The sequence below is a fragment of the Neofelis nebulosa genome, chromosome 12 (assembly GCF_028018385.1).
Source record: "Neofelis nebulosa isolate mNeoNeb1 chromosome 12, mNeoNeb1.pri, whole genome shotgun sequence".
Classification (NCBI taxonomy): Eukaryota; Metazoa; Chordata; class Mammalia; order Carnivora; family Felidae; genus Neofelis; species Neofelis nebulosa.
Window position 1 is genome coordinate 39,506,776 of NC_080793.1, and position 7,403 is coordinate 39,514,178.

A 7,403-nucleotide genomic window follows, 5' to 3' on the forward strand; every position below is an offset into this window, starting at 1 on the left:
TTGTGTCCTGTATCCGTGAATTAGTGTGTGCCTGCCTGTGCTGTGTGCCCGTGCATATCTGCATGCATATTTGTATCATGTTTCTGGGTGTATCTGATATATATTTGCATGTGTTCTAAGTCTATATGTTTATATATATTTAGCCCCCGCATTCCATGACTTCTTCCCTTTGAACTTTTCTTCTTGACTCTACTTTATCCACTCCCTCTTGTAGTCCTATCCTGAATCCTGTCATCAGTGAGAAGGGCTCCACCTCAGAAGTCTCAAGATCCAATGTTCCAGGTTCTGACATGCCCTGTCTTCAGTTCTTCCATGCTCTGACCCTCACCGCATGTGTCTTCCACATTATTGGGGCTACCAGCCTTTCATGGCTCTCTTTCCCCTTCAGCCTTGGCCTCCAGGTGTATCGCTTCCACTACTCTCTCCTCAGTGCCTCAGGTTAGTGTCCTAATCTCCCACTTTTACCCCACCCAGCTAATCCTCAGGACTGTAGTTGAGTCTTACTGGAGAAAAATCATATACAGTTGGGTGGATGAGTTTACCTAAATAAAGTTTACCACCTGTAACCACAGCTGGGGATTCCTCTACCTGATACAAATGGCCTTTCTTCTCCTATTTACAAGCGATTCCTTTGTTCAGTTGAAATCTTTGCCCCATTGCAAGTGCTTCAGTTGATCTCCTCACAGAAAAAAAAAAAAAAGAAAACCCACAAAAAACCCTGAGGTTAAGCTTCCCCCCTTTCCAGCTCCCCCCCACAACTTGTCTGCAGCTGCACCCATTCTCATCCTCTTTTTCTGTACCTTGGGTATCCTTCCTCACATCCAAGTCTAGATCCACCCAAAAGGATCTCAGTTAGAGATATCTCACATAGAGAATAAAGAATCCATCTCTATTCTCTTTTGTCAGTACTCTTTAATCAAGTGTGACAGAATCCCAACTCAACCAGCCTAAGGAGGCAAAAAAGGATCCTTTTCCAGCTCACACAACTAGGATGCCCCACATTGTATTATTTTTAGGAACACCTAGATCCAGGAGCTCATGTCATAACACCTGGATAATGTCATGATTCTGTGCCTCAGTTCCCTCATCTGTAAAATGGGATATTAATAGTCCTTACCACAGAGAGTTTGGTGAGGAAAAAAAGCCATCAGAAACCCAGAGACCACTCTTTGTGGCTCTCGTCTTTTTCTCTATTCAGCTGGTTTCATTTTTTTCTCTGCAGCCTGACTTTCTTTGCTTCCCACTCATGCAGAGAAAGTGGCCACCTGCAACTCCTCAGCATATCAGCCAGTTGGAACTAGAATATTTTGATCAACCCTTAATACTTGGGAGAGAAAATCCTATCAGCTTAGTTGGGTCGGTGTCCACCAGGGGGGCCACTTAGGTACGGTGGGAAGAGAAATACCTTGTGAAATGTGACTGCAGCAGGCCCGCTGCTGAGGGTCGCTGGAGCACCTCAGAAAGAAAGGAGAATTGTGAGTTGGCCAGACAACCCAAAAGGTGTCCATTGCATTTGGAGAATGGTGGGGAATCCTGATCTACTTTATGAGCAGGAATAATATGGGGAATGGAGCTAGAACCTTCCCCTCGATGTAAAGAAAGGCCAAGTATTCCAGGTGTATAATGCCCAGGAGTCCCTGGAGGTTGGAGGAAAGTAGCCTGGGTGAGGAGATCAGCGATGTTACTTACAAAAAAGGACAACAGTGGGAAGTCCCTGTGGGGAAGTACATGAAGCTGCTGGGGCTCATCCTGGCTTGGCCCTGTTGATTCTATTTGCACAGATACTAGATCAAAGACATGCTAAAGGAAGCCTCTGGAAACCACAAGTGCTAACAAGTCTTTGGTGTAGGGAACTGGGCTCTCCAACCCTGGCCTCCCATCCAAGCCCCCAGGCTTGTGGGAAGAACCCTTTCTGTGTAAATAGAGGAGGTGCTGGCCACACACTCTCTTGTGGCATTGGGTCACAGAAGCTGACTTGGCCAGCAGTGACACAGACAGGGATTCCAAGCATCAAGACAAAGTGGAAGGGCCCCCTGAGTGACTCATCCGGTTAAGCAGCCGGACTCTTGGTTTTGGTTCCGGTCATGATCTCGCGGTTCATGGGTTCAGGGCTTGCGTTGGGCCTGCGTTGGTCCTGCGTGGGGCCCCACACTGGGCTCTGTGCTGACAGTGCTGAGCATGCCTGGGATTCTCTCTCTCTCCCTCTCTCTGTGCCTCTTGCATGCATGCAAGCTCTCTCTCTAAAGAAATAAACTTTAGGGGCGACTGGGTGGCTCAGTTGGTTGGGCGTCCAACTTCGGCTCAGGTCATAATCTCACGGTTCAGGAGTTTGGGAGTTCGAGCCCCGCGTGCAGTTCCATGCTGACAGCTCAGAGCCTCGGATTCTGTGTTTCCAGAGCTCTCTGCCCCTCCCCCGCTGGTGTGTGCACTCTCTCTATCTCTCTCTCTCTCAAAAATAAATAAACATTAAAATAAATAAATAAACTAAAAAAATTTTTTTAAAAAGACAAAGTGGAATATTATGGGCAACCAGCTATTCACCACCTGGTGGCACATGAGTGGGAACAAACCGATCTGTGACAGCAGCATCTCATGAAAGAGGGAAAGAATCCCTCCCTCCAAAACAAACCAGTTTTTTAAATTAATTAATTAAAATTTTAAGGGTATATTTTTAATTTTTAACTTTTTTGTACTTTAGAAAGGGGGAGGGTAAGTGGGCTGACAGAGAAAGAGAGGGTCTCTACACCCAGTGTGGAGCTCCATTGGGGGCTCAATGTGGGGCTCAATCCCACGACCCTGGGATCACGACCTGTGCTGAAATCAAGAGCTGGAGGCTCAACTGACTGAGCTGCCCAGATGCCCCCAACAAGTTTTAGACCTCATTTTGACCTTCAGCATTACTTTTCTTACTGCGTTAAGAAACACAAAGAAGGGCTTTTACTTCATAGTATATAATAGTAACTGCAAACTCTTATTCAGTGTTTAGTATATGCCAGGCAATCCTCTCTAAGTGTTTTATAAATATTAACTTATTTAGTTCTTGTAACCTTTGTTTTAATGTTTATTTATTTTTGAGACAGAGAGAGACAGAGCATGAGTGTGGGAGGGGCAGAGAGAGAGGGAGACGCAGAATCTGAAGCAGGCTCCAGGCTCTGAGCTGTCAGCATAGAGCCACATGCGGGGCTCAAACTCACGAACCATGAGATCATGACATGAGCTGAAGTCAGACACTTAACTGACTGAGCCACCCAGGTGCCCCTAATTCTCATAACCTTTGAGGTAGGTACTATCTTTATCCTTATTTTACAGATGAAGAGACAAGGCACAGAGAAGTTAAGTAACTTGCCTAAAGTCACATAGCTGGTAAGTGGCAGAGCTGGGATTCCAGCCCAGGCAGTCTGGGCTCTTAACTACTCTCAACATTGCTGCTCTCATTCTAATGGTGTGTATTGCTTAGGCTCTGCAAGCAAGAAGCCTCCCACAAGCTACCTCAAGCAAAGGTGGAGTTATTCAAGGATAGAAGTTGGCTAAAAGAAAGAGATGGAAGCTTAGCCATCTAAATACAGGCACTATGGTGCAGGCCTTTTAGAATCTGGAAATGGAGTTTCTCTAGGGCTCAGAGGTCACTTCAGCATCCTCAGCAGCAAGGTGGGGTTCAAGGCTCACTGCTCCAGAGTTCCTTCATTAACACCGCTCAACATATTTCAGGTGTGTGCTCCAGGCTCACCGTATATACTCACTGGTGTTCCTTCCCTCAGCTAAATATCTTTTTTCTCTCTCAGCTAAAGCTGCCTCACACTTCTTTCTTCCTCATCTCATGGTTCCCCCTCCCTTAGAACCTTTCAACAGATCTCTCTATATTTTCAAGGTCATAATGCTGAGACAGAGAGAAAAACTGCCTGGCTCAACTCATCTTTTTTGAGCCAGTTTAAGTCATAGGATGCCAGTCAGGCTATGGTAAATCTGCTCTTGGGTATGGTATCTACTTCTAGTCCTATCATTTCAGACAGAGGTGGAGATTGGAGTCACGTGCTATAAAATCTGGTTGCCTATGTTTGCCCTTTTAGGTGGTGCTGTGGGTGAGGCTGTTTCCTTAGAATGTGCCTCCATGATAGGCATGCGTAGCTCGGGTCCTGTCCAAGCATCATGTCATCAGGCTAGAACTACTCTCTTTGCCCCAAGTCAGTCCCATTTCCTTGCCTGCCTAGGAAGGCACCTTTCCCCTTATGCTTCTCTCTAGTCCTATAAGCCTGGACTTGGCTGGCCCACTGAGGACAGCATCTGCAGCCACTGATTTGGACGTTGGTCAGAGAAGGGAGGGAAGGGGCAGAAATCAGCATGAGTTCTTACAAGCTGGGACTCACTCACTGTGAGATCTGGGTAGATCCCTTCAGTTCCTCCTCTCCACTTCCTTGTCTGTGTGATGGGACTCTTCAGTGCCTCTTACCAGCCTCACAGACCAGACCCTGCGGATATGGTTGGCTGTCATACCACTAGCTCCACACAACAGTCATTCCACTAGCTCCATCTCTTCTTTCTTGTTGGATGATCTGTGATTGTATTTGGATGCTCAGGAAATGCTCAGTTTGAGAACGGACATATGTTGCCACCTTGGCCAATGTATCAGCTGAAGGGGGAAGGGTTTCTGGAAAAGATTTTTGTCCCTGATAAAAATGAATCCATGCAGAAAAACTGCCCTTTTATTTTTTATTTGAGAGAGAGAATGCAGAGCAGGGGAGGGGGACAGGGGAAGAGAGAGAATCTTAAGCAGGATCCATGCTCAAGGCAGAGCCCAATGCAAGGTTCGATCCCACTACCCTAGGATCATGACTTGAGCTGAAATCAAGAGCCAGAGGCTCAACCAACTGAGCCACCCATGCACCCCTGAGGAACTGCCCTTTTCACTCTAGGGCCAGGGCCACATTGCAATCTCTGAAGGGAACAGGCTTGCTTTTTGGGAGTTACAGGAAAGCACATTTTACTCCAAGTTGGAACAGGTGGCTTCAATACCTTCAATCAAGTAGGTATACAAAAAGAAGAAGAAGAAGAAGAAGAAGAAGAAGAAGAAGAAGAGGAAGAGGAGGAGGAGGAGGAAGAAGGTGGTTCTTCATTATGGATGATGTGGAGAATTGCTGCTCTGGAGGAGGTGGGAATTAAAAAGGTGAAGGTTGAGTTAGAAGACTTGTAAGTCATGTCCTGCCTCACACAGGTAGAATTGTATGATAATTTTTCTCTAGACTTTGCCTTATTACCATGTCAGATCAAATTGATCTAGTTTAATAGGAAGAACAAATCTTTCACCCCATTTTGGCACTCAAATATTGATCTTGTTTTCTATTTCATTTGCCCATTGGAATGAGGATCTCTCTCCCCTATACCTCTCCTCCTTAAAAACAAGTTGAACATCTCGAGATCAGTTCAATGGCAGCTATTCTGTGGTCAGCCTGCCCTCTGCTGGATTACGGGGATTGACTTTGGAGACAAGGACTTTTGGGAAGAGCTAGCTTTCTGGAAAGGGGACATGATCAGTAGACTGGGATTTCCCTTGGTGGTACCCTAGGCCATATGTTCACCAGAAATCAGGTCTAGGAGGCTGTAAACTAGGCCTTGAGGGGAATATGGGAAGCTTTCTGTTGAATACAACTGCCCAACTGCCTGGTTTAGAGGTTAGAAGTTGTCTGTGTTGTGTGCCTGTTTGAGTTTATCTACATACAAATAAAGAGATATGAGAGATCTCATTTATCTAGTGTTAAAAACAAAATTTCCTGGACAAATTGATCTTTAGTAACTGTTAAAGTTTATAATTTTGCTAATAAGAGATCAGCAAGATTTTAAATCTTATGCTTTGGGGGTGAAAAGAATATGGAAATTGATGGGTTATACACTTGGGTTATAGGAGACTTACGTAAACAGCTAGTTTGGGAGGAAAAACCTTCCTAGCTGGTACAGATTACAGTTTTATGATACAGTAATGAAAATGCCAATTTCAAATCTGTTATTATAGAGGAGACGTGGATGAAGAGCATGTGTGATGCGAGGGATGTTGACTGTTAATCAGAGATTAAAAATCCAACACACTTCTTAGTGTAAAGGATGTAAAAGGTGTAAAGGATGAGGCTGCTAACTGTAATAAAATTTCATTTCTTAAGAAACGTGTCTGGTGACCTGATGTTGTGGGTGCATAAACCACACACAGCCACAAATAAGTTCTGACTTGAAACAGGCCTCTTGGCGCCAGGGATTTAAGCAGTAAGCGGTACAGAAAGAATACAGTTTATGTGCACCCTCTCACCCCTCGCTGCCCCACACGTCTCTTTTTTCTTTGGTTTTGAAGCAATTTTTATTTCTCTGAAATTAGAATTATCAGAGATTGAATTTTTCCATATAAGTCAATTTTTCAGATAACTGATATTTGCACTTTTAACTACTGTAACTTTTCTTCTTGAAATTCAAAAAAATTTTTTTCATGCTTATGAAAAATTTTAATGATGCAGAAGAATGAAGAGAATAAAATATTAGTCCAAATCCTATCATCTAGATGATGGATGATGTTAACTCTCACTTCAAAGAGCCTTTACATATATATATATATATATATATATATATATATAATAGGAGATTAGACAGATACATAGATAGGTAGGACAGGTTCACAACACTTTTTCTGAAAATACTGAGGCTAGACATATTTTGGAATTTAGAATTTTTTATATTTTGGAAAGATAATATGGTTTATATGCTGTATATCTTATAATATCTCTCAGCAGGATCTAGGCAGTACTCCATAATTAAATGTTAACATTTCTGCATATGAATATTCACACTAAGAGATGTTTAAAAAACTGCAAGTAGCCTTATTTAAATTCAGGACACACTGTGCTGCCAAGTGACTTATAAAACACCTTTAATTTTCACAACTTTTTAGATTTCAGAATTTTAGGAAGGAATTGTGGACCTGTGTTGTCATAAAAATGGGATCATTATAATACATGCTATTTTTCTAGAGGAAAAAGAACTAACTTAATTGTACCTGTAATTGACTGAATAAAAAGAAACAGAGGTGAAACCAAAGGAATTGCCTCACTTTACATAAATGTTTCTTTTTCAAAATAAGTATTATTTTCTAGAATATCTTTCTAAGGTTAAAAAAGGAGTAAGAAAAATAATAAGAGATTGGAGTCATGTTGGAATTATTTGTGATGGAGATCTTCCCTACATCTTCTTAAGTACTATTAGGCTCAAGGCCCTCCAAATATTTGGTAACATTCCCTTTGGTATCCTGAAATTCATAGATAATATCATCTACTCATATAAATAATGAAAAAATATAATGCCTCATACACAGGAAAATTTTGTTACAAAATATAGTGGTACGTATTTCAATATTTAAATCGTTGGCCATT